Source organism: Lethenteron reissneri, unplaced genomic scaffold (genome assembly GCF_015708825.2).
Source record: "Lethenteron reissneri isolate LAM-NWPU_2019-01 unplaced genomic scaffold, ASM1570882v1 scaffold_1582, whole genome shotgun sequence".
Taxonomy (NCBI): domain Eukaryota; kingdom Metazoa; phylum Chordata; class Hyperoartia; order Petromyzontiformes; family Petromyzontidae; genus Lethenteron; species Lethenteron reissneri.
The window spans coordinates 405-28,386 of NW_026891314.1; the positions used below are offsets into that span (position 1 = coordinate 405).

At 46.2% G+C, this 27,982-nt stretch overlaps 1 long non-coding RNA gene across 1 annotated transcript; it reads left to right on the plus strand.

Annotated features, from left to right (window-relative positions):
- Nucleotides 1–18,358: 18,358 nt before the first annotated feature.
- LOC133362701 (uncharacterized) lies at nt 18,359–26,100 on the plus strand. The gene is made up of 3 exons (XR_009757526.1): nt 18,359–18,861; nt 24,847–24,909; nt 25,972–26,100. It is a non-coding gene; the product is annotated as an uncharacterized LOC133362701 (long non-coding RNA).
- The last annotated feature ends 1,882 nt before the right edge of the window (nt 26,101–27,982 follow it).

Sequence of the window (27,982 nt, forward strand, 5' to 3'; positions counted from 1 at the left end):
CGATTTTTCGTCTCTAAATTTTAAATCGGACCGATTATCGATTTAGTGCGATTGCTCTTTATTTAGTTATATAATTATTTATTTATTTAATATTGCCGGCCGGCGCGGACCACGGCGGTTGCCCCTGGCAACGGGTAGCAAGAACTTCGCTGCGGGGTGGACGCCATTTTTAATTCCCGTTACAAATATGCGCACGCATTAACACGCGATTCTGAGGTAAATTCATCAAAGTTTCACGTCCTCTTCACTCCCCTTCCAACCCAATGTGTGCAATTACTATTATAGGGTCGGTAGATATAAAATTATAGCGATTAGACAGTATTATTGTACATACACTCCACTCTCACACTCTCAGACTCACCCACATACACTCACTCTCACACACACACATACACTCACACTCACACACAAACTCACTCTCACACTCAGACTCACACACACAGACTCACTCTAACACTCAGACTCACACATACACTCGCTCTCAGACTTTCAGACTCGCACACACTCGCGGCGTTGCTCCGTGTTCGGTGGGGGGGGATGTCACGAGTGGGCGTGTTACCTTCCCCCCACCCTCCCCGAGATCTTCAAACAATCGCGGAGATTCTTATTCCCGTCGAAAAGCTACGAGGTTAGTCACGCAACTTCACAGCTCAGTTAAAACATTTAAATATTTATGTTTACTATTTTGTATCACTCTTATATAGGGATTAAGTTATGTTTGATGATAGTAAATATACACTATGCACCACGATTTTTCCCTGGGTAAAAAAGTGTTATTTTTATATTGCTTAAGCCTCCTAAGTATATAAGATGGCTATTATTCCCCATACATGTTGCTTTTGTGACCAGAACTTTATATAAAGGAAAGAATTACACAAATGCACACGTTTTCTCCTAGCAAAATAGGTCCATTTGTAAATATCACTGTCCGTGTCAAAAAAATTAAGTTTGAGGGGAATTTTATCCCATTTGTAACTTTTGAGATGTCAGCGTATAGAAAATAACACTTACTACCCAGAGACTAACACATGTGTAGTTTTTGGTAAAAAAAAAAAAATATTTTTACGATTAAAAATTTGGTCACTGTCTGTATCTCAAAAACTAAGTTTGAGGGGAATTTTCTCCAATTTGTAACTTTTGAGATGTCAGCGTATAGAAAATAACACTACCCAGGGACTAAAACATGTGTAGTTTTTGGTAGTGAGGGTGAGTGGTTGTTGTGAGGGTGAGTGGTGAGGGTGAGCAGTGAGGGTGAGCAGTGAGGGTGAGTGGTGATTGGTGAGGGTGTGATTGGTGAGGATGAGTGGTGAGTGGTCAGGGTGAGTGGTGAGGGTGAGTGGTGAGCGGTGAGGGTGAGTGTTGAGGGTGAGTGGTGAGTAGTGATGGTGAGTGGTGAGCATGACTGGTGAGTGGTGAGGGAGAGTGGTGAGGGAGAGTGGTGAGGGTGAATGGTGAGGGTGAGTGGTGAGTGGTGAGGGTGAGTGGCAAGTGGTGAGGGTGAGTGGTGATTGGTGAGGGTGTGATTGGTGAGGATGAGTGGTGAGGGTGAGTAGTGAGGGTGAGTGGTGAGCAGTGAGGGTGAGTGGTGATTGTTGAGGGTGTGATTGGTGAGGATGAGTGGTGAGTAGTGAGGGTGAGTGGGGAGGGTGAGTGGCGGTTGTGAGTGGTGATTAGTGAGGGGTGAGGATGAGGTTGAGTGGTGAGGGGAGGTTGAGTGGTGAGGGTGAGTGGTGAGCGGTGAGGGTGAGCAGTGAGGGTGAGTGGTAATTGGTGAGGGTGTGATTGGTGAGGATGAGTGGTGAGGGTGAGTAGTGAGGGTGAGTGGTGAGCGGTGAGGGTGAGTGTTGAGGGTGAGTGGTGAGTAGTGATGGTGAGTGGTGAGCATGACTGGTGAGTGGTGAGGGAGAGTGGTGAGGGTGAATGATGAGGGTGAGTGGTGAGGGTGAGTGGCAAGTGGTGAGGGTGAGTGGTGATTGGTGAGGGTGTGATTGGTGAGGATGAGCGGTGAGTAGTGAGGGTGAGTGGGGAGGGTGAGTGGCGGTTGTGAGTGGTGATTAGTGAGGGGTGAGGGTGAGGTTGAGTGGTGAGGGTGAGTGGTGAGCGGTGAGGGTGAGCAGTGAGGGTGAGTGGTAATTGGTGAGGGTGTGATTGGTGAGTGGTGAGGTGAGTAGTGAGGGTGAGTGGTGAGGGTGAGTGGTTGTTGTGAGGGTGAGTGGTGAGAGTGAGTGGTGAGGGTGAGTGGTGAGCGTGAGTGGTGAGGGTGAGTGGTGATTGTTGAGGGTGAGTGGTGAGGATGAGTGGTGAGTAGTGAGGGTGAGTGGTGAGGGTGAGTGGTGAGGGTGAGTGGTGAGGGTGAGTAGTGAGGATGAGTGGTGAGTGGTGAGGGTGAGTGGTGAGGGTGAGTGTTGAGTGGTGAGGGTGAGTGGCGGTTATGAGTGGTGATTAGTGAGGGGTGAGTGGTGAGGGTGAGCGTGAGTGGTGAGTGGTGAGGGTGAGCAGTGCGGGTGAGTGGTGATTGGTGAGGGTGTGATTGGTGAGGATGAGTGGTGAGTGGTCAGGGTGAGTGGTGAGCGGTGAGGGTGAGTGGTTGTTTGTGAGGTGAGTGGTGAGGGTGAATGGTGAGGGTGAGTGGCGGTTGTGAGTGGTGATGGGTGAGTGGTGAGGGGTGAGTGGTGAGGGTGAGTGCTGAGTGGTGAGGGTGAGTGGTGAGAGAGTGGTTAGTTTTGAGGGTGAGTGGTGAGGTTGAGTGGTGAGGGTTAGTGGAGAGTGGTGAGTGGTGATTGGTCAGTGGTGATTGGTGAGGATGAATGGTGAGTAGTGAGGGTGAGGTTGTGTGGTGAGGGTGAGTGGTGGTGTGACGGTGAGTGGTGAGGGTGAGTGGTGAGGCTGAATGGTGAGGGTGAATGGTGAGAGTGAGTGGTGAGTGGTGAGGGAGAGTGGTGAGGGAGAGTGGTGAGGGTTAGTGGTGAGGGTTAGTGGTGAGGGTGAGTGGTGAGGGAGAGTGGTGAGGGTTAGTGGTGAGGGTTAGTGGTGAGGGTGAATGATGAGTACAGTCAATATGCACTGCTGTTATCATACCAGGTACCACCACCACAATATGTACTCCTCTCATCATAGCAGATACCACCACAGCAGTATGCACTGCTGTAATCATAGCAGGTACCAACACAGCAGTATGCACTGAATCCTCGTCACATATCTCTTCTGCAGCCTATTCGTATGTATGTACTGTATGTTGAACTTCTTTCGCACTGTAAGTAGCCAACCCTGATTATTCGGCGGTGCGGGGGAACGACAATAAACTAAACACAAAGAAGCAGTTCGAAAAAAATTTGTTTTAAATCCAGATGATGATTTAAAAGTGCACAGGTACAGTGGCGTCCTAATATCGGACGGAAGAGCGTTCCAGACGGCCGTTGAAGCGCATCTGAAAGCGCCACGCGATGCCGGTGACCGCCGTCTTTGTCCGACAGCTAAAACCAAAAGCAGCCACGCCGCCGCGAGGACGACGGGAGATCACGCGACGATGGTGACACGATCAGCGAGGCATTGTGGGTGGTTCATTTGTGGCCAGGCGTTGTGTGTGTGCAATGATTGTGACCGATGACGCATGCCACCTTGTGAGATAAAAAAAAACATATATATATAAATCTGTCGTTCCCTCGACGATGACAACCCTGGAGCATAAACGCCACAAATTTCGAGACGAAAAAAGCAAAGTGAGCCCTTAAACATTTTTTTACAAAAAAAAAAATCTTTTAAATTTTTTTAAAAGATATTTTTGTAGAATTTTTTTTGGGGGGGGGGGGAATAAATACATACATTTCAGAGACAAACCCAGCCCGAGGCCACATCGAACCCCGCCGCGCCACTCTGGCCACCTCCCTGTTTCAGACCTTTAATTAGCTGCGGCCCGTGCGCTGTCCGCAATCAGCACGATGCGTCTCTGCGGGCAGCCGCGCCACCGCCGATATTGTGAAGCCAGCATGCGGGTGGCGTGCGCCAAGGCGTTATTTCAGTGCCGGATAATTGTCCTAGAAGCAAAAGTAGCTACATATGTAATAGCTACGGGCCCAGCACTTTCAAGGGCCCCGCGCTAAATTATTTCAAGCTATCAATTCCCGTGCAGTGATTCTGCACTTGCTCTATTATTATAGTACTATACTGCCTTCAACTTTTATGAACGACTGGGTGTTTAAGGTTATCGATTTGTCGTATTATCTGGCTGTAAAGCAAATGAAAAAATACAATTACCTTACTATGCAAGTAAAAAATGTATGTTTTAATATTTACGTGTTTATTTGTTTATTTAGGGCCCATTTATAACACATGCTACAGGCCCCACACCTGCATAATCCGGCACTGGTTATTTCGTGTTCTCTTCCGCCTGGTTACGATTTGTGGAACGTGTCGTTCTCTCTCTCTCGAAGGAGGAGGTCATTTCTCCGTCCTCACACTTGCACCGGCAATTGTCGAGAGTAATTTTTTTAAGTCAATCTTTGCCTCGTCAACCTGTTAAATCTCATTGGAAGCTTCGTTTGTGGATTTATTTTTGTTATTGATACCTGGCACATCCTCAGGGTCCAGGATCGAACCCACGATTCCTTGCGTACCAGGCGAGGGAGATGACATTTCTCGCCTCCTCGATGGTCGGATATGCAACGTTGTTCCGCATAGCTGCGCAGAGGTTTATTCAAAACTCGGTGCGTTGCACCGGCAAAAATAAAAACAATGGTGAATGACCCGTGCCTTTGCGGCAGTAATTTATCGAGATGCGACGGCCAGTGCATGGTGGCCTCTGATGAGTGAGCCGTATATTTTTTGGTATTATTATTATTATTCAGAGGCTCACAACCCTCCGTGGGAAATGGAGATGACGATGGTGGTGGCTGCGGATTTGGCAGGCGCGATATAATGACGCAATAAATTTAACAACTACGAGAATGTATAATGTTGTGTATGTATAATCACATGCACGCAGTGTATGTCCTCTCCAGGCGTGTGCGTGTAGATAACAAAAATGATGATCATTTTCAGCCCTTCGTAAGTACACTGCGGGATATGACGGCCTTCCCATGCACCATGTCGGTTCTTATTTTGCACAACGATCGGTGTAAGGTTGATCACGGGTGCGTCCGGGACTCGTTTGGATAGGGATGGCCAAAAAGTAACGATACACCAGGAACATCGATATTTTGACCGAGCTATAACGGCCTTGCAATGTTTTGACCTCCGATTGGCACGGTTGGCTCCGTACGGTGCGAAATAACTTCAACGTACGTGCATCAATGTTGATCCCTCAGATAACATTGGAGCATCGCTTTTTTTTTTCTTTGGATGTTATACGCGGCAAAAAAAAGCCAAATTACATGAAATATTTCAGCTTTCTATTTTGGTGTGGAACATACAAATGAACTGCCTTCTGCAAGGTCCCTCTCCAACCGTCGGTGGGAGGCGTAAGGTAAGTTTAAAGTAAACATTCTGCAGGTAAAACCTAAGCTTGCTCTTGGTTGAGTGTTGACCCAGCTGTAAAAGCCTTGCGCCTTTGTATATTTTTCGATAATATAGATCATTCCATTTGTCGAAATATCCGACTTAAGATTGCGGTTGAGTGTTGATCCTCTGACAGAAGCCTTGGGCCATTGTGTATTTTAGAAAACAGGATGTCATTATTTTTCAAAAGATAAATCCTCCAAAGTAACCCAAGTTTGTTTTAGGTATTGACCCTGGAACAACAGCCTTCTTTGTGCCTTCTTGTACCTTCCGATTATTATTTTCCAATGTAATGATTAAATATGTATTATTTTCTTGATATAATGGACATTGCATTTGAATATTTCCATTACTCTTTCCTTTAAATAGTAAAACAAAACCGTTGAAAACATCAATGCAATCTGTTAATGTAAATCGATCTGTTAATGTTCTATTAATGTTAATTAATGTTCTATTAATGTTCTATTAATGTTCTATTAATGTTTTATTAATGTAAACTGATGTTTTATTTAAAGATATTGAGTGGTCGATGTTTTATTTCTGTCCCATCCCTACCCAGGATTTGTCCAGATGTCACGCGCCACTGATGTTAACCATGCCTGGCCATCCAGACTCGTGAAAACGCACGTGAATAGTAGCTAGCAAGAGATACAGTAGTTTCAAAAGATCGTTGTCTGATTGTTCACTGGAGTCTTCGTTTCTCCACGAGTATTTTCCGAACCACTGGTAGACTGGAATTGGTGGCACGCGACTAGTAGCAGCAACCATCTCGCGAGAAGTATTCATGATGCGGTATTCCGAATTCGTAAATAATTTCTGGGGTCACCAACCCGGATTAAATCTGCCTGAAACTAAGCCCCTGCTTATTTCTGCTTTGTCTTCCCAAACCCACCCAACTGCTTTGCAGAGAAACCCCAACGCAACTGTTATTAGCCGGGGGAAATACAAGCTGTGGGTGGCTGACCTTTGAGCAATCGACAGGGGGTCCAGAGCATAGCCTACAGGCCACAGCAGGGATCAGTGCCAGATTTCAGGGTTGCTGCAGGGTTTGAGACATGATTTAGAGATACAATGCAATAACCGCGTGTGGTGGTGCATTCTTGAAATGCAGCGGCTTGGTTTATTTATTTAACCATGGGTATTATGATGTCAAGATGATGTACCGTATTTCAGATGAGTCCTCGCTATTTAGGGGTTGTAAACAGTCAACACTTCCTGCAGAGTTGCCTTACATTTTTTTTCGGTTCAGGGTCAATATTTGATTGAGTAACGGGGCCAGATGTTAACTGATATTAAGGAGGTTGTGGGTTCGATCCCGACATTGACGCTTGCATATTTGGAGTGTGCGTGTCTCTCTCCCCCTTAGTCGCGTGGATTTTTCTCCGGGTCCTCCGGTCTTTCCTTCCACATTTAGAATCTTGCGTTTAGAGTATTTGGCTACTATAACATTTCCACATGATAAGCCACTTCGCTGAACTATCATTTGTTGCCAGGTCGCTTCTGAAAAAATACTTCATAGCTCAGTAGGCCTGTACTGGTAAGATAAAAGTTTAGTTTAGATTCGTTTTTAAAAGTGAATGTGACGGCCTCTCGCGGTTGCAGGGTTAACTTAAGTCCGTGGCATACAACATACTGCAGATGAATTGATGGGTTCATATCACTACCCTGCGCTATGAACCCGGCAACCTGAGTTCGATTCCGGCACACGGCTAACACCAGTGCCGCATCGTGTCTAAACTTTTTCAGGGCCACGATTCACCCCGTCCAGCAATCCGCAGTCACCAGCGTCGTGAAGTATGGTCAAACAACCTCCAACAACACCATTGGAACCTTATTTGCCAGTAAAAAATATGATAATTGTTTTTTGTACGCTTTTATCTGGCAACAAAACGACACCTTTTTTACGAGGAGTCATGTTTGCATAGACCACAATACCTGCAGTCATAATGCAAACAAAAAACATAACTCTGATAATGCACTGTCCTTATCAGATATATGTTTTTGTTTGCATTATGACTGCAGGTATTGTGGTCTATGCAAACATGACTCCTCGTAAAAGAAAAAGGTGTCAGTTTTGTTGCCAGATAAAAGGGTAAAAAAAACTATTATCAACCTCCAATAAAATAACGGTGGTGGGGAGGCCCTCATCTAGCAGTGGATTGACATATCCATTGTTACGTGTAAGGACATCCACTCTGTAGTACATGTTGATTATGTCATTTATTGTGAAAATTCCGTCAAAGTTCCTGTGATCACTGTTTCATTGCTTTCATGGCTTTATTTGAGTAATTTCGAAAAGTTTATTTGTTTGGCCAAGTTGTCTTGTGGTTGTTGTTGTTGTTGTTTGACTTGCATCCCACTGGGATTTTTGCACACAGCATTGGTGTACGGTGCTTTTCTGCAATATTTTGCTGTCTTTTCTTGGATTTTCTGTTTGCACTTAGTCACATATTCACTTTAAGATGTTTTCTTGATCATGTTTTTTGTTTGTTGCGGTTGCACCCGATTCAAGAGCCGAATGGCTCACAGGGCTATACCTAATACATGAACTTGAATTGATTTGATCAGCCACCGAGCCAACACGTGCCGTGTCAACACGTGGCAAAGGTTGCCGCGGTCCCTTTAAACCGAACGCGGAAGTGGCGCGCGTCTTGGCGCCACTTTCAAAGCCGAGCGCGGGAACTTGACGCCCGGCTCTGTTACAAAGTTTAACGAAACGCAACTGAAGACAGACATCATCGTAATGTTCGCCAATTGTTGACGTCCTCACGAAAAATGCCGTTCGCAAAGGGCATCGTAGCTAGCTTTGGCTTCGTCCGTCAACTTTCAACCGGAGGCCTAGCACGACTCCGCGGAGTTTGTTGAAGCCTCGACGTTGCTTGGATCGCCTACCCCGGGAAAGGATTGCTCGGGCTCCCGGGTAAGTGAAATGCCGCTTTGACAACGAATAGAATAAATCGTGATTCACCCTCATTCTCCCCGTGGTGTGTTGCGTTCTCAGGCTTCGAGGGATCACAACTGTACCCAGGGATAGTCTCGTCACGCTCTTGTTCGATCTATTGCGACTTGTGACAATTCGGAGTCGTACAGCGTTCGATAAGGCGACCTCCGTGGAGATGGAGCGATGAAATCGGCGCGCGTTCAGCTCCTCGGTGGATTGTTACATCGCAGAACTGCGATGCTATGCGACGGCTTGGAGAGCGTTGCATCTAGCAGCGGATATGTCTTGGCCGGCGATGATAGCGTATCGATACCTTACGTAATCTCAAGGTGATGTAGAGCAACGGCGTGCCTTGTACATCATGCACACGGTGTGATATACTGCGCAGTTTAACACGGAGGCTTTCGCGACCAATATCCATATTAAAAACTATTTGGGCGAGATCGGGTAAATATAATAATAATAAATTTCGTTGTACTGGTGACAATGACAATAAACGATCTATCTTCTATCTAACCTATATAATTCATTTTTTGTCTGTCTGTCTGTCTGTTTGTCCGTCTGCGTACGCTCCCTTCCGGGGGATTTAGCTCTCGGACCGTGGGGTTCGCCGAGATTAAATTTTGCAGGTGGGCACGCCCCCGGCCCGCGGTAAACTTAGGCATTTCCGATTTTTCGTCTCTAAATTTTAAATCGGACCGATTATCGATTTAGTGCGATTGCTCTTTATTTAGTTATATAATTATTTATTTAATATTGCCGGCCGGCGCGGACCACGGCGGTTGCCCCTGGCAACGGGTAGCAAGAACTTCGCTGCGGGGTGGACGCCATTTTGAATTCCCGTTACAAATATGCGCACGCATTAACACGCGATTCTGAGGTAAATTCATCAAAGTTTCACGTCCTCTTCACTCCCCTTCCAACCCAATGTGTGCAATTACTATTATAGGGTCGGTAGATAATAAAATTATAGCGATTAGACAGTATTATTGTACATACACTCCACTCTCACACTCTCAGACTCACCCACATACACTCACTCTCACACACACACATACACTCACACTCACACACAAACTCACTCTCACACTCAGACTCACACACACAGACTCACTCTAACACTCAGACTCACACATACACTCGCTCTCAGACTTTCAGACTCGCACACACTCGCGGCGTTGCTCCGTGTTCGGTGGGGGGGGGATGTCACGAGTGGGCGTGTTTACCTTCCCCCCACCCTCCCCGAGATCTTCAAACAATCGCGGAGATTCTTATTCCCGTCGAAAAGCTACGAGGTTAGTCACGCAACTTCACAGCTCAGTTAAAACATTTAAATATTTATGTTTACTATTTTGTATCACTCTTATATAGGGATTAAGTTATGTTTGATGATAGTAAATATACACTATGCACCACGATTTTTCCCTGGGTAAAAAGTGTTATTTTTATATTGCTTAAGCCTCCTAAGTATATAAGATGGCTATTATTCCCCATACATGTTGCTTTTGTGACCAGAACTTTATATAAAGGAAAGAATTACACAAATGCACACGTTTTCTCCTAGCAAAATAGGTCCATTTGTAAATATCACTGTCCGTGTCAAAAAAAATTAAGTTTGAGGGGAATTTTATCCCATTTGTAACTTTTGAGATGTCAGCGTATAGAAAATAACACTTACTACCCAGAGACTAACACATGTGTAGTTTTTGGTAAAAAAAAAAAATATTTTTACGATTAAAAATTTGGTCACTGTCTGTATCTCAAAAACTAAGTTTGAGGGGAATTTTCTCCAATTTGTAACTTTTGAGATGTCAGCGTATAGAAAATAACACTACCCAGGGACTAAAACATGTGTAGTTTTTGGTAGTGAGGGTGAGTGGTTGTTGTGAGGGTGAGTGGTGAGGGTGAGCAGTGAGGGTGAGCAGTGAGGGTGAGTGGTGATTGGTGAGGGTGTGATTGGTGAGGATGAGTGGTGAGTGGTCAGGGTGAGTGGTGAGGGTGAGTGGTGAGCGGTGAGGGTGAGTGTTGAGGGTGAGTGGTGAGTAGTGATGGTGAGTGGTGAGCATGACTGGTGAGTGGTGAGGGAGAGTGGTGAGGGAGAGTGGTGAGGGTGAATGGTGAGGGTGAGTGGTGAGTGGTGAGGGTGAGTGGCAAGTGGTGAGGGTGAGTGGTGATTGGTGAGGGTGTGATTGGTGAGGATGAGTGGTGAGGGTGAGTAGTGAGGGTGAGTGGTGAGCAGTGAGGGTGAGTGGTGATTGTTGAGGGTGTGATTGGTGAGGATGAGTGGTGAGTAGTGAGGGTGAGTGGGGAGGGTGAGTGGCGGTTGTGAGTGGTGATTAGTGAGGGGTGAGGATGAGGTTGAGTGGTGAGGGGAGGTTGAGTGGTGAGGGTGAGTGGTGAGCGGTGAGGGTGAGCAGTGAGGGTGAGTGGTAATTGGTGAGGGTGTGATTGGTGAGGATGAGTGGTGAGGGTGAGTAGTGAGGGTGAGTGGTGAGCGGTGAGGGTGAGTGTTGAGGGTGAGTGGTGAGTAGTGATGGTGAGTGGTGAGCATGACTGGTGAGTGGTGAGGGAGAGTGGTGAGGGTGAATGATGAGGGTGAGTGGTGAGGGTGAGTGGCAAGTGGTGAGGGTGAGTGGTGATTGGTGAGGGTGTGATTGGTGAGGATGAGCGGTGAGTAGTGAGGGTGAGTGGGGAGGGTGAGTGGCGGTTGTGAGTGGTGATTAGTGAGGGGTGAGGGTGAGGTTGAGTGGTGAGGGTGAGTGGTGAGCGGTGAGGGTGAGCAGTGAGGGTGAGTGGTAATTGGTGAGGGTGTGATTGGTGAGTGGTGAGGTGAGTAGTGAGGGTGAGTGGTGAGGGTGAGTGGTTGTTGTGAGGGTGAGTGGTGAGAGTGAGTGGTGAGGGTGAGTGGTGAGCGTGAGTGGTGAGGGTGAGTGGTGATTGTTGAGGGTGAGTGGTGAGGATGAGTGGTGAGTAGTGAGGGTGAGTGGTGAGGGTGAGTGGTGAGGGTGAGTGGTGAGGGTGAGTAGTGAGGATGAGTGGTGAGTGGTGAGGGTGAGTGGTGAGGGTGAGTGTTGAGTGGTGAGGGTGAGTGGCGGTTATGAGTGGTGATTAGTGAGGGGTGAGTGGTGAGGGTGAGCGTGAGTGGTGAGTGGTGAGGGTGAGCAGTGCGGGTGAGTGGTGATTGGTGAGGGTGTGATTGGTGAGGATGAGTGGTGAGTGGTCAGGGTGAGTGGTGAGCGGTGAGGGTGAGTGGTTGTTGTGAGGGTGAGTGGTGAGGGTGAATGGTGAGGGTGAGTGGCGGTTGTGAGTGGTGATGGGTGAGTGGTGAGGGGTGAGTGGTGAGGGTGAGTGCTGAGTGGTGAGGGTGAGTGGTGAGAGAGTGGTTAGTTTTGAGGGTGAGTGGTGAGGTTGAGTGGTGAGGGTTAGTGGAGAGTGGTGAGTGGTGATTGGTCAGTGGTGATTGGTGAGGATGAATGGTGAGTAGTGAGGGTGAGGTTGTGTGGTGAGGGTGAGTGGTGGTTGTGACGGTGAGTGGTGAGGGTGAGTGGTGAGGCTGAATGGTGAGGGTGAATGGTGAGAGTGAGTGGTGAGTGGTGAGGGAGAGTGGTGAGGGAGAGTGGTGAGGGTTAGTGGTGAGGGTTAGTGGTGAGGGTGAGTGGTGAGGGAGAGTGGTGAGGGTTAGTGGTGAGGGTTAGTGGTGAGGGTGAATGATGAGTACAGTCAATATGCACTGCTGTTATCATACCAGGTACCACCACCACAATATGTACTCCTCTCATCATAGCAGATACCACCACAGCAGTATGCACTGCTGTAATCATAGCAGGTACCAACACAGCAGTATGCACTGAATCCTCGTCACATATCTCTTCTGCAGCTATTCGTATGTATGTACTGTATGTTGAACTTCTTTCGCACTGTAAGTAGCCAACCCTGATTATTCGGCGGTGCGGGGGAACGACAATAAACTAAACACAAAGAAGCAGTTCGAAAAAAATTTGTTTTAAATCCAGATGATGATTTAAAAGTGCACAGGTACAGTGGCGTCCTAATATCGGACGGAAGAGCGTTCCAGACGGCCGTTGAAGCGCATCTGAAAGCGCCACGCGATGCCGGTGACCGCCGTCTTTGTCCGACAGCTAAAACCAAAAGCAGCCACGCCGCCGCGAGGACGACGGGAGATCACGCGACGATGGTGACACGATCAGCGAGGCATTGTGGGTGGTTCATTTGTGGCCAGGCGTTGTGTGTGTGCAATGATTGTGACCGATGACGCATGCCACCTTGTGAGATAAAAAAAAACATATATATATAAATCTGTCGTTCCCTCGACGATGACAACCCTGGAGCATAAACGCCACAAATTTCGAGACGAAAAAAGCAAAGTGAGCCCTTAAACATTTTTTTACAAAAAAAAAAATCTTTTAAATTTTTTTAAAAGATATTTTTGTAGAATTTTTTTTGGGGGGGGGGGGAATAAATACATACATTTCAGAGACAAACCCAGCCCGAGGCCACATCGAACCCCGCCGCGCCACTCTGGCCACCTCCCTGTTTCAGACCTTTAATTAGCTGCGGCCCGTGCGCTGTCCGCAATCAGCACGATGCGTCTCTGCGGGCAGCCGCGCCACCGCCGATATTGTGAAGCCAGCATGCGGGTGGCGTGCGCCAAGGCGTTATTTCAGTGCCGGATAATTGTCCTAGAAGCAAAAGTAGCTACATATGTAATAGCTACGGGCCCAGCACTTTCAAGGGCCCCGCGCTAAATTATTTCAAGCTATCAATTCCCGTGCAGTGATTCTGCACTTGCTCTATTATTATAGTACTATACTGCCTTCAACTTTTATGAACGACTGGGTGTTTAAGGTTATCGATTTGTCGTATTATCTGGCTGTAAAGCAAATGAAAAAATACAATTACCTTACTATGCAAGTAAAAAATGTATGTTTTAATATTTACGTGTTTATTTGTTTATTTAGGGCCCATTTATAACACATGCTACAGGCCCCACACCTGCATAATCCGGCACTGGTTATTTCGTGTTCTCTTCCGCCTGGTTACGATTTGTGGAACGTGTCGTTCTCTCTCTCTCGAAGGAGGAGGTCATTTCTCCGTCCTCACACTTGCACCGGCAATTGTCGAGAGTAATTTTTTTAAGTCAATCTTTGCCTCGTCAACCTGTTAAATCTCATTGGAAGCTTCGTTTGTGGATTTATTTTTGTTATTGATACCTGGCACATCCTCAGGGTCCAGGATCGAACCCACGATTCCTTGCGTACCAGGCGAGGGAGATGACATTTCTCGCCTCCTCGATGGTCGGATATGCAACGTTGTTCCGCATAGCTGCGCAGAGGTTTATTCAAAACTCGGTGCGTTGCACCGGCAAAAATAAAAACAATGGTGAATGACCCGTGCCTTTGCGGCAGTAATTTATCGAGATGCGACGGCCAGTGCATGGTGGCCTCTGATGAGTGAGCCGTATATTTTTTGGTATTATTATTATTATTCAGAGGCTCACAACCCTCCGTGGGAAATGGAGATGACGATGGTGGTGGCTGCGGATTTGGCAGGCGCGATATAATGACGCAATAAATTTAACAACTACGAGAATGTATAATGTTGTGTATGTATAATCACATGCACGCAGTGTATGTCCTCTCCAGGCGTGTGCGTGTAGATAACAAAAATGATGATCATTTTCAGCCCTTCGTAAGTACACTGCGGGATATGACGGCCTTCCCATGCACCATGTCGGTTCTTATTTTGCACAACGATCGGTGTAAGGTTGATCACGGGTGCGTCCGGGACTCGTTTGGATAGGGATGGCCAAAAAGTAACGATACACCAGGAACATCGATATTTTGACCGAGCTATAACGGCCTTGCAATGTTTTGACCTCCGATTGGCACGGTTGGCTCCGTACGGTGCGAAATAACTTCAACGTACGTGCATCAATGTTGATCCCTCAGATAACATTGGAGCATCGCTTTTTTTTTTCTTTGGATGTTATACGCGGCAAAAAAAAGCCAAATTACATGAAATATTTCAGCTTTCTATTTTGGTGTGGAACATACAAATGAACTGCCTTCTGCAAGGTCCCTCTCCAACCGTCGGTGGGAGGCGTAAGGTAAGTTTAAAGTAAACATTCTGCAGGTAAAACCTAAGCTTGCTCTTGGTTGAGTGTTGACCCAGCTGTAAAAGCCTTGCGCCTTTGTATATTTTTCGATAATATAGATCATTCCATTTGTCGAAATATCCGACTTAAGATTGCGGTTGAGTGTTGATCCTCTGACAGAAGCCTTGGGCCATTGTGTATTTTAGAAAACAGGATGTCATTATTTTTCAAAAGATAAATCCTCCAAAGTAACCCAAGTTTGTTTTAGGTATTGACCCTGGAACAACAGCCTTCTTTGTGCCTTCTTGTACCTTCCGATTATTATTTTCCAATGTAATGATTAAATATGTATTATTTTCTTGATATAATGGACATTGCATTTGAATATTTCCATTACTCTTTCCTTTAAATAGTAAAACAAAACCGTTGAAAACATCAATGCAATCTGTTAATGTAAATCGATCTGTTAATGTTCTATTAATGTTAATTAATGTTCTATTAATGTTCTATTAATGTTCTATTAATGTTTTATTAATGTAAACTGATGTTTTATTTAAAGATATTGAGTGGTCGATGTTTTATTTCTGTCCCATCCCTACCCAGGATTTGTCCAGATGTCACGCGCCACTGATGTTAACCATGCCTGGCCATCCAGACTCGTGAAAACGCACGTGAATAGTAGCTAGCAAGAGATACAGTAGTTTCAAAAGATCGTTGTCTGATTGTTCACTGGAGTCTTCGTTTCTCCACGAGTATTTTCCGAACCACTGGTAGACTGGAATTGGTGGCACGCGACTAGTAGCAGCAACCATCTCGCGAGAAGTATTCATGATGCGGTATTCCGAATTCGTAAATAATTTCTGGGGTCACCAACCCGGATTAAATCTGCCTGAAACTAAGCCCCTGCTTATTTCTGCTTTGTCTTCCCAAACCCACCCAACTGCTTTGCAGAGAAACCCCAACGCAACTGTTATTAGCCGGGGGAAATACAAGCTGTGGGTGGCTGACCTTTGAGCAATCGACAGGGGGTCCAGAGCATAGCCTACAGGCCACAGCAGGGATCAGTGCCAGATTTCAGGGTTGCTGCAGGGTTTGAGACATGATTTAGAGATACAATGCAATAACCGCGTGTGGTGGTGCATTCTTGAAATGCAGCGGCTTGGTTTATTTATTTAACCATGGGTATTATGATGTCAAGATGATGTACCGTATTTCAGATGAGTCCTCGCTATTTAGGGGTTGTAAACAGTCAACACTTCCTGCAGAGTTGCCTTACATTTTTTTTCGGTTCAGGGTCAATATTTGATTGAGTAACGGGGCCAGATGTTAACTGATATTAAGGAGGTTGTGGGTTCGATCCCGACATTGACGCTTGCATATTTGGAGTGTGCGTGTCTCTCTCCCCCTTAGTCGCGTGGATTTTTCTCCGGGTCCTCCGGTCTTTCCTTCCACATTTAGAATCTTGCGTTTAGAGTATTTGGCTACTATAACATTTCCACATGATAAGCCACTTCGCTGAACTATCATTTGTTGCCAGGTCGCTTCTGAAAAAATACTTCATAGCTCAGTAGGCCTGTACTGGTAAGATAAAAGTTTAGTTTAGATTCGTTTTTAAAAGTGAATGTGACGGCCTCTCGCGGTTGCAGGGTTAACTTAAGTCCGTGGCATACAACATACTGCAGATGAATTGATGGGTTCATATCACTACCCTGCGCTATGAACCCGGCAACCTGAGTTCGATTCCGGCACACGGCTAACACCAGTGCCGCATCGTGTCTAAACTTTTTCAGGGCCACGATTCACCCCGTCCAGCAATCCGCAGTCACCAGCGTCGTGAAGTATGGTCAAACAACCTCCAACAACACCATTGGAACCTTATTTGCCAGTAAAAAATATGATAATTGTTTTTTGTACGCTTTTATCTGGCAACAAAACGACACCTTTTTTACGAGGAGTCATGTTTGCATAGACCACAATACCTGCAGTCATAATGCAAACAAAAAACATAACTCTGATAATGCACTGTCCTTATCAGATATATGTTTTTGTTTGCATTATGACTGCAGGTATTGTGGTCTATGCAAACATGACTCCTCGTAAAAGAAAAAGGTGTCAGTTTTGTTGCCAGATAAAAGGGTAAAAAAAACTATTATCAACCTCCAATAAAATAACGGTGGTGGGGAGGCCCTCATCTAGCAGTGGATTGACATATCCATTGTTACGTGTAAGGACATCCACTCTGTAGTACATGTTGATTATGTCATTTATTGTGAAAATTCCGTCAAAGTTCCTGTGATCACTGTTTCATTGCTTTCATGGCTTTATTTGAGTAATTTCGAAAAGTTTATTTGTTTGGCCAAGTTGTCTTGTGGTTGTTGTTGTTGTTGTTTGACTTGCATCCCACTGGGATTTTTGCACACAGCATTGGTGTACGGTGCTTTTCTGCAATATTTTGCTGTCTTTTCTTGGATTTTCTGTTTGCACTTAGTCACATATTCACTTTAAGATGTTTTCTTGATCATGTTTTTTGTTTGTTGCGGTTGCACCCGATTCAAGAGCCGAATGGCTCACAGGGCTATACCTAATACATGAACTTGAATTGATTTGATCAGCCACCGAGCCAACACGTGCCGTGTCAACACGTGGCAAAGGTTGCCGCGGTCCCTTTAAACCGAACGCGGAAGTGGCGCGCGTCTTGGCGCCACTTTCAAAGCCGAGCGCGGGAACTTGACGCCCGGCTCTGTTACAAAGTTTAACGAAACGCAACTGAAGACAGACATCATCGTAATGTTCGCCAATTGTTGACGTCCTCACGAAAAATGCCGTTCGCAAAGGGCATCGTAGCTAGCTTTGGCTTCGTCCGTCAACTTTCAACCGGAGGCCTAGCACGACTCCGCGGAGTTTGTTGAAGCCTCGACGTTGCTTGGATCGCCTACCCCGGGAAAGGATTGCTCGGGCTCCCGGGTAAGTGAAATGCCGCTTTGACAACGAATAGAATAAATCGTGATTCACCCTCATTCTCCCCGTGGTGTGTTGCGTTCTCAGGCTTCGAGGGATCACAACTGTACCCAGGGATAGTCTCGTCACGCTCTTGTTCGATCTATTGCGACTTGTGACAATTCGGAGTCGTACAGCGTTCGATAAGGCGACCTCCGTGGAGATGGAGCGATGAAATCGGCGCGCGTTCAGCTCCTCGGTGGATTGTTACATCGCAGAACTGCGATGCTATGCGACGGCTTGGAGAGCGTTGCATCTAGCAGCGGATATGTCTTGGCCGGCGATGATAGCGTATCGATACCTTACGTAATCTCAAGGTGATGTAGAGCAACGGCGTGCCTTGTACATCATGCACACGGTGTGATATACTGCGCAGTTTAACACGGAGGCTTTCGCGACCAATATCCATATTAAAAACTATTTGGGCGAGATCGGGTAAATATAATAATAATAAATTTCGTTGTACTGGTGACAATGACAATAAACGATCTATCTTCTATCTAACCTATATAATTCATTTTTTGTCTGTCTGTCTGTCTGTTTGTCCGTCTGCGTACGCTCCCTTCCGGGGGATTTAGCTCTCGGACCGTGGGGTTCGCCGAGATTAAATTTTGCAGGTGGGCACGCCCCCGGCCCGCGGTAAACTTAGGCATTTCCGATTTTTCGTCTCTAAATTTTAAATCGGACCGATTATCGATTTAGTGCGATTGCTCTTTATTTAGTTATATAATTATTTATTTAATATTGCCGGCCGGCGCGGACCACGGCGGTTGCCCCTGGCAACGGGTAGCAACAACTTCGCTGCGGGGTGGACGCCATTTTGAATTCCCGTTACAAATATGCGCACGCATTAACACGCGATTCTGAGGTAAATTCATCAAAGTTTCACGTCCTCTTCACTCCCCTTCCAACCCAATGTGTGCAATTACTATTATAGGGTCGGTAGATAATAAAATTATAGCGATTAGACAGTATTATTGTACATACACTCCACTCTCACACTCTCAGACTCACCCACATACACTCACTCTCACACACACACATACACTCACACTCACACACAAACTCACTCTCACACTCAGACTCACACACACAGACTCACTCTAACACTCAGACTCACACACACAGACTCACTCTAACACTCAGACTCACACATACACTCGCTCTCAGACTTTCAGACTCGCACACACTCGCGGCGTTGCTCCGTGTTCGGTGGGGGGGGGATGTCACGAGTGGGCGTGTTTACCTTCCCCCCACCCTCCCCGAGATCTTCAAACAATCGCGGAGATTCTTATTCCTGTCGAAAAGCTACGAGGTTAGTCACGCAACTTCACAGCTCAGTTAAAACATTTAAATATTTATGTTTACTATTTTGTATCACTCTTATATAGGGATTAAGTTATGTTTGATGATAGTAAATATACACTATGCACCACGATTTTTCCCTGGGTAAAAAGTGTTATTTTTATATTGCTTAAGCCTCCTAAGTATATAAGATGGCTATTATTCCCCATACATGTTGCTTTTGTGACCAGAACTTTATATAAAGGAAAGAATTACACAAATGCACACGTTTTCTCCTAGCAAAATAGGTCCATTTGTAAATATCACTGTCCGTGTCAAAAAAAATTAAGTTTGAGGGGAATTTTATCCCATTTGTAACTTTTGAGATGTCAGCGTATAGAAAATAACACTTACTACCCAGAGACTAACACATGTGTAGTTTTTGGTAAAAAAAAAAAATATTTTTACGATTAAAAATTTGGTCACTGTCTGTATCTCAAAAACTAAGTTTGAGGGGAATTTTCTCCAATTTGTAACTTTTGAGATGTCAGCGTATAGAAAATAACACTACCCAGGGACTAAAACATGTGTAGTTTTTGGTAGTGAGGGTGAGTGGTTGTTGTGAGGGTGAGTGGTGAGGGTGAGCAGTGAGGGTGAGCAGTGAGGGTGAGTGGTGATTGGTGAGGGTGTGATTGGTGAGGATGAGTGGTGAGTGGTCAGGGTGAGTGGTGAGGGTGAGTGGTGAGCGGTGAGGGTGAGTGTTGAGGGTGAGTGGTGAGTAGTGATGGTGAGTGGTGAGCATGACTGGTGAGTGGTGAGGGAGAGTGGTGAGGGAGAGTGGTGAGGGTGAATGGTGAGGGTGAGTGGTGAGTGGTGAGGGTGAGTGGCAAGTGGTGAGGGTGAGTGGTGATTGGTGAGGGTGTGATTGGTGAGGATGAGTGGTGAGGGTGAGTAGTGAGGGTGAGTGGTGAGCAGTGAGGGTGAGTGGTGATTGTTGAGGGTGTGATTGGTGAGGATGAGTGGTGAGTAGTGAGGGTGAGTGGGGAGGGTGAGTGGCGGTTGTGAGTGGTGATTAGTGAGGGGTGAGGATGAGGTTGAGTGGTGAGGGGAGGTTGAGTGGTGAGGGTGAGTGGTGAGCGGTGAGGGTGAGCAGTGAGGGTGAGTGGTAATTGGTGAGGGTGTGATTGGTGAGGATGAGTGGTGAGGGTGAGTAGTGAGGGTGAGTGGTGAGCGGTGAGGGTGAGTGTTGAGGGTGAGTGGTGAGTAGTGATGGTGAGTGGTGAGCATGACTGGTGAGTGGTGAGGGAGAGTGGTGAGGGTGAATGGTGAGGGTGAGTGGTGAGGGTGAGTGGCAAGTGGTGAGGGTGAGTGGTGATTGGTGAGGGTGTGATTGGTGAGGATGAGCGGTGAGTAGTGAGGGTGAGTGGGGAGGGTGAGTGGCGGTTGTGAGTGGTGATTAGTGAGGGGTGAGGGTGAGGTTGAGTGGTGAGGGTGAGTGGTGAGCGGTGAGGGTGAGCAGTGAGGGTGAGTGGTAATTGGTGAGGGTGTGATTGGTGAGGATGAGTGGTGAGTGGTGAGGTGAGTAGTGAGGGTGAGTGGTGAGGGTGAGTGGTTGTTGTGAGGGTGAGTGGTGAGAGTGAGTGGTGAGGGTGAGTGGTGAGCGTGAGTGGTGAGGGTGAGTGGTGATTGTTGAGGGTGAGTGGTGAGGATGAGTGGTGAGTAGTGAGGGTGAGTGGTGAGGGTGAGTGGTGAGGGTGAGTGGTGAGGGTGAGTAGTGAGGATGAGTGGTGAGTGGTGAGGGTGAGTGGTGAGGGTGAGTGTTGAGTGGTGAGGGTGAGTGGCGGTTATGAGTGGTGATTAGTGAGGGGTGAGTGGTGAGGGTGAGCGTGAGTGGTGAGTGGTGAGGGTGAGCAGTGCGGGTGAGTGGTGATTGGTGAGGGTGTGATTGGTGAGGATGAGTGGTGAGTGGTCAGGGTGAGTGGTGAGCGGTGAGGGTGAGTGGTTGTTGTGAGGGTGAGTGGTGAGGGTGAATGGTGAGGGTGAGTGGCGGTTGTGAGTGGTGATGGGTGAGTGGTGAGGGGTGAGTGGTGAGGGTGAGTGCTGAGTGGTGAGGGTGAGTGGTGAGAGAGTGGTTAGTTTTGAGGGTGAGTGGTGAGGTTGAGTGGTGAGGGTTAGTGGAGAGTGGTGAGTGGTGATTGGTCAGTGGTGATTGGTGAGGATGAATGGTGAGTAGTGAGGGTGAGGTTGTGTGGTGAGGGTGAGTGGTGGTTGTGACGGTGAGTGGTGAGGGTGAGTGGTGAGGCTGAATGGTGAGGGTGAATGGTGAGAGTGAGTGGTGAGTGGTGAGGGAGAGTGGTGAGGGAGAGTGGTGAGGGTTAGTGGTGAGGGTTAGTGGTGAGGGTGAGTGGTGAGGGAGAGTGGTGAGGGTTAGTGGTGAGGGTTAGTGGTGAGGGTGAATGATGAGTACAGTCAATATGCACTGCTGTTATCATACCAGGTACCACCACCACAATATGTACTCCTCTCATCATAGCAGATACCACCACAGCAGTATGCACTGCTGTAATCATAGCAGGTACCAACACAGCAGTATGCACTGCTGTAATCATAGCAGGTACCAACACAGCAGTATGCACTGCTGTAGTGATAGCAGGTACGACCTCAGTCGGTATACACTGCTGTAGTGATAGTAGATACTGCTATCGAGTTGGTAGATACCGCTATAGTAAATACTAAAACAGTCAGTATATACCACTACAGTCAGTCAATACTGCTACAGTCAGTATATACTACTATACAGTCAGTACATACTGCTACGGTGAGTAGCTACTAGAGTCAGTAGATACTATTATAGAGTGAGTAGATACTGCTATAGATTTTGTAGTTACTACTATAGTCAGTGGATACACTATAGAGTCAGCAGATACTATACAGTTAGTCGTTACGAGTATATAGTCGGTAGATACTACTGTAGGCCCAGTAAATACTACTATGGTCAGTAGTTATTACAGTCACTAAATACTACTACACAGTCAGTAGCTACACATGGCTCAGTAGATACTACGGTACAGTCAGTAGATACTACTACAGAGTCAATAGATACCACTTCCTCTGTTGTATGTGTAATGGGTTCCGGAGACACTTGTAGATGTAACTTCTTTATTACAATACAACACTCCAACAGTCCTGATACTCTGTTACAGCCTAGGTACACAGCCTAGCTACACAGCCTAGATACTCTACTCTGGCTACGCTCTGGACTCGCCCTCACAAGGTCGTAGCGTCGGGAGTTCCAGAGTCCCAGCGCTGGCTCTCACAGCATCCCAGGGTCTTCAGATGGCTGGTCGTGGGTCTTGGGTCTTGAGTTACAACTGGGGCCGATCGTCCAGGGAGCTCTCCTTTTATGCCTGGTCCAACGAGGGGTGGGTCTTGTGCGCCACCAGACATCCCACAGAGCACACACAGCCCCCCCCCCGTTGGCGGCGCCAAAAAGGCTTAAGCGCCTGGGAACCCAACGCCTGGCGCCCAAAGGCTTAAAAGCGTCTGGATCCCCTGGGAACCCAGTGCCTGGCGCCCAGAGGCTTACGCGTCTGGACCCACCTGGGAACCCAGAGCCTACAGCAGCCCCTCCCTTCTTATGTCACTACATATGTAAGGTGTTGTTAGTATATATACCTACGAGGGGTAAAGATATTTTTTGAGGGGGGGGGGGGGGGGGGGGAGACCGCAATTTTCGGAAACATTTTGACATCAACTATTTACCCCACACTTTCTACAACTTTTTGGACTTGTGAAAGCCTCTTATATATTTGTTGGTGGAGAAATGTACAAACAGCCCACCGGGCTTTGACAATACCTTAGTATCTGTGTATATATATGTAAGGTTTTTAAGAAATATATTTTTCACCCGGGCAAAGCCGGGTACTTCCGCTAGTGTATAATAAAATAATTATTTTATAATAAAATAATTATTTTATTATGTATAATGATTATTTTATTATGTATAATAATTATTTTATTATGTATAATATAATAATTATTTTATTATGTTTTAATTTTATTATTGGCTCAGATGGTAGCGCGCTCGAGAAAAGAGAAGTGAACACATCTCAAATGCACGTCCAGTACAAGGATAGACGGTGTGAAATGTCTTACTGACAACACAGAGCTCGCTAACACACACAACTGGCACGCTAGTAACTACACTTGAGCCCTCTCGATGCCAATAAGAGTTTAGTGTACCTGGTAGCGTGAGCACGCTAACAGATGCACTGATCTCTTTGATGTTTAGGTCGCCGGATCGATTCCCGCATCCTCCACGAGGAATATTTTTTTTAATCAATTTTTTAATGTAACGTCCATCGTTCACATTGGTGAACCAGCTTGACCTCTTGTCGTCCTCGATGTTGCTGTTTTGAAGCCCCTGTTAAGACGTTAGAGATGTGACAACAACAACAACAACAATAAGACAACTTAGATTAAGTCCATCAGTCTAACTCTGTACTACAACAAACAAACTAACATGGCTAAACCAATACACTTTTCGAAATCACCAAAATAAAGCCATGAAAGCAAAATTTCGATCAACAATGTTTCTTTTAATAAACAGCAAATCCCAATCAAGCGGTCAGTGCCTTGCCCAATGGACTCACCAAATGTGCAACGTTTTCTATTTGAATAAATGTAAAACAAGTATAACCCGTAAAAACAAAGTTTTTCACTCTAAATCCTTCATATGCGTGGCGGCTAGAGTCCTCTCGTCCTCTGGCTTGAGATGGCTGCCACCTATGGGTCAGATGATTGCCTGCCACCATTAAGCAATTGGTAATAAAATATTTAATTTGTTTTCCCTAAACAGTGTAACATTTTGGACATTTTTTTTCACGAACATTAATTGTCTCGCACAACGAGTCTGTGTGCAAAATGTCAGCTCGATTGGATCACGGGAAGTGGGTTAAAAAACGACCGAAAGATTTGCACGGTCGTAAGCAAGCAAGCAAGCGAACTTAATAAAAAGGATTTAAAATATATTCGCCTGTGGAGGACGCGGGGATCGAACCCGCGACCTCTCGCATGGTAAGCGAGACTGCGCCACTCGCCCAGCGCGTGAAGGTGTCACGCGCTGGGCTCCTACACGGTGACGTTCAGCCACATCCATGATGAGTTCCAGATGTGAAGCTTTCGTGACTGCAATGATTCATACTCTTAGTTTTTTTCGGTCAAGTCGCTTATTAAATTGTAGATTTGAAGCTTTCGTGACTGCAATGATTCATACTCTTAGGCTTTTTCGGTAAAGTCGCTTATTAAATTGTAGATTTGAAGCTTTCGTGACTGCAATGATTCATACTCTTAGGCTTTTTTCGATCAAGTCGCTTATTAAATTGTAGATTTGAAGCTTTCGTGACTGCAATGATTCATACTCTTAAGCTTTTTCGGAAAAAGTCGCTTATTAAATTGTAGATTTGAAGCTTTCGTGACTGCAATGATTCATACTCTTAGGCTTTTTCGGTCAAGTCATTTATTAAAGCAAAAAACCCACGACGTTTCGATCTCAATACATTAACATAATGGATTAATGACGTCAGTTAGAGTCGCCACTCGTTGTGGGAGGGGCTGTTGCTTGTACCCCGGGAGTGACGTCATGTCACCTGCTGCCGCGTGACGTCACAAGCTGCAGCTTCGCGCGTGCAGTGAAATCCGAGGTGAGAAATTCTCATCGTTGTGGTTGTTGTTGTTGTGGTGGTTGTTGTTGTGGTTGTTGTTGTTTACCAAGCTAGAGCCTCGCTCTCTCTCTCGTAGGGATGCCAATAGAGCAGCAGCAGCTTGTGAATCGATGTCCAAGTTGGAACTTTACAACGCGGGGCCTAGACACGCGGGGCCTTGCCTCCTGCCCTCGCCTGGTCGCGTTTGCTTTAATTCCCTCCCTTAAGTTTAATTTGTCTTCACCCGGCTCGCTACTTTGTCACTTTGGTTTATTGTAGATATTAACGCAGTTTTTTTTTTCGTTTTTTTCCAGCCCAAGCCCGCCTGAGCTGCTGTACCGCTCTTGTTTATAGAAGCTACCTGCCCACGACACAAGGTGGGTTTTGTCAACGCGTGTGTCAATGTTTTAACTTAAAACTTTCGTAACTGCAGCAATTCATATTCTTGGTTCTTTTGGTGAAGTCACGGAGATAGAAAATTTAGTAAAAATAACATAATAAAATTACTAAAAGTAAACAAAATTGTAAATAAATAAAACCCCACGACGTTTCGATCGCAACACAAGTGGCCTTTATTTGATTTTATTATCTGTTGTTATTGTCTATCTACGTGACTTTACCGAAAGAACCAAGAATACGTGTGGAAATGTGTATCGGTCAAAGACGCTGCACGCGTGCTGATGTTGACTCTAAATGTGGAGGGGAAACCCGGGAGATTCGGAGGAAAATCCACGCGACCACGGAGAGAGAGACACGCAAACTCCAAATATACAGCAGCAGCAGCAGGCGTCAGGGTCGAGATCGAACCCACGACTTCCTGTATACCAGGCGAGGTAGTTAACATCTCACCACAGAGAGAGAGAGACACGCAAACTCCAAATATACAGCAGCAGGCGTCAGGGTCGGGATCGAACCCACGACTTCCTGTATACCAGGTGAGGTAGTTAACATCTCACCACGGAGAGAGAGAGACACGCAAACTCCAAATATACAGCAGCAGCAGGCGTCAGGGTCGGGATCGAACCCACGACTTCCTGTATACCAGTTGAGGTAGTTAACATCTCACCACGGAGAGAGAGAGAGAGACACGCAAACTCCAAATATACAGCAGCAGCAGGCATCAGGGTCGGGATCGAACCCACGACTTCCTGAATTTAGCTTTTATACATATTCCTTTTGTAGCCAGACAGCCGAAATTGTGTGCTCGGAGTTTTTGGTTAACATTCATTTTTAATGACCACTTGCCCTCTCATTGTGTGCCATCACAGCCCGTGTGATGAATTTGAGAAACGTTTTTACTACATCATGAATATACGAATAAGTATAGACGTGTAAGTCACGTGTGACTGTATATATGCATTCTTCTGTGCCTCGATACTGGTGTGGATATTCCTATTATCTGTCTGCAGCTGACGCTTCCTTCGACGCTTCCTCTGCAGAATTGGTCTGATGGAGCAAAGGCAGTCAGCACAGCTCGGTACGGCAAGGCAACAATGCGACCAGAGTGCATACAGCACGGATCGCACTGGAAATTTGACACAGCACCAGAGAACACTCACAGGAGACAAACCCTTCAAGTGCAGTGTGTGTGGGAAGGCCTTTGCAAAGTCACGTAATCTTGTAGTACACCAGAGAACACACACGGGAGAGAAACGCTTCAAGTGCAGTGTGTGTGGGAAAGCGTTTGTACAGTCATCTACTCTTGTAAGACACCAGAGAATACACACGGGAGAGAAACCCTTCAAGTGCAGTGTGTGTGGGAAGGCATTTTCACAGTCACATAATCTTGTAATACACCAGAGAACACACACGGGAGTGAAACCTTTCAGGTGCACGATTTGCGGGAAGGCGTTTGCACAAGCATCCGTTGTTCAGGCCCACCAGAGAATACACACAGGAGAGAAACCCTTCAAGTGCAGTGTGTGTGGGAAGGCATTTTCACGGTCATCTTCTTTTAAAAAACATCAGAGAACACACACGGGAGAGAAACCCTTCAAGTGCACTGTGTGTGGGAAGGCATTTTCACGGTCATCTTCTCTTAAAAAACATCAGAGAACACACACAGGAGAGAAACCCTTCAGGTGCATTCTGTGCGGGAAGGCGTTTACACAGTCAGAACATCTTCAAAGACACGAGAGAACGCACACGGGAGAGAAACACTTCAAGTGCAGTGTGTGTGGGAAAGCGTTTGTACAGTCATCTACTCTTGTAAGACACCAGAGAATACACACGGGAGAGAAACCCTTCAAGTGCAGTGTGTGTGGAAAGGCATTTTCTGATTCATCTGTTCTTAAAAAACACCAGAGAACACACACAGGAGAGAAAACCTTCAAGTGCACTGTGTGTAGCATGGCATTTTCACGGTCATCTGCTCTTAAATATCACCAGAGAACACACACAGGAGAGAAACCCTTCAGGTGCATTCTGTGCGGGAAGGCGTTTGCAAAGTCACACCATCTTCAAAGACACCAGAGAACACACACAGGAGAGAAACCCTTCAAGTGCAGTGTGTGTGGGAAGGCATTTTCACTGTCAACTGCTCTTAAAAAACACCAGAGAACACACACAGGAGAGAAACTCTTAAAGTGCACTGTGTGTAGCATTGCATTTTCACAGTCATCTGCTCTTAAATATCACCAGAGAACACACACAGGAGAGAAACCCTTCAGGTGCATTCTGTGCGGGAAGGCGTTTACACGGTCAGAACATCTTCAAAGACACGAGAGAATGCACACGGGAGAGAAACACTTCAAGTGCACTGTGTGTGGGAAGACATTTTCACGGTCATATTCTCTTAAAAAACATCAGAGAACACACACAGGAGAGAAACCCTTCAAGTGCACTGTGTGTGGGAAGACATTTTCACAGTCATCTCTTAAAAAACATCAGAGAACACACACAGGAGAGAAACCCTTCAGGTGCATTCTGTGCGGGAAGGCGTTTACACGGTCAGAACATCTTCAAAGACACGAGAGAACACACACGGGAGAGAAACCCTTCAGGTCCACTTGGCGGGAAGGCGTTTGCACATTCATCAAATCTTTAAAGACACCAGAGAACGCACAAGCATCAGAAGATCTGCAAGGAGTGGAGTCTGAAATCAGCTTGTGAAAGTCAAAGTGCCGCAATGAGCCCATCACTCATGAAACTAGAACCGGAGGAAAATCCCAGCTTGGACACTTAAAAGTATCGAGGTGAAATGTGAAGAAGTGATGGTGAAGAGCGAAGAAGTGAAGGTAAAATGTGAAGATGAAGATTAAACTGCAAAATGTGACCTTCACATTGATGGAGGCAACGTGAAGCAGGAGGAGAATTCTGACTGTGAGGCAGAGCGAGGCAACTCACAGCAGTTTGTGGAAGTGGAGGTGGACTTCCTAGACAATACAAAGTCAAATGGCGACCCGGTAGATGTGTCAGCTTGAGACGTCGCTCCAATAGATGCTCCTTTGT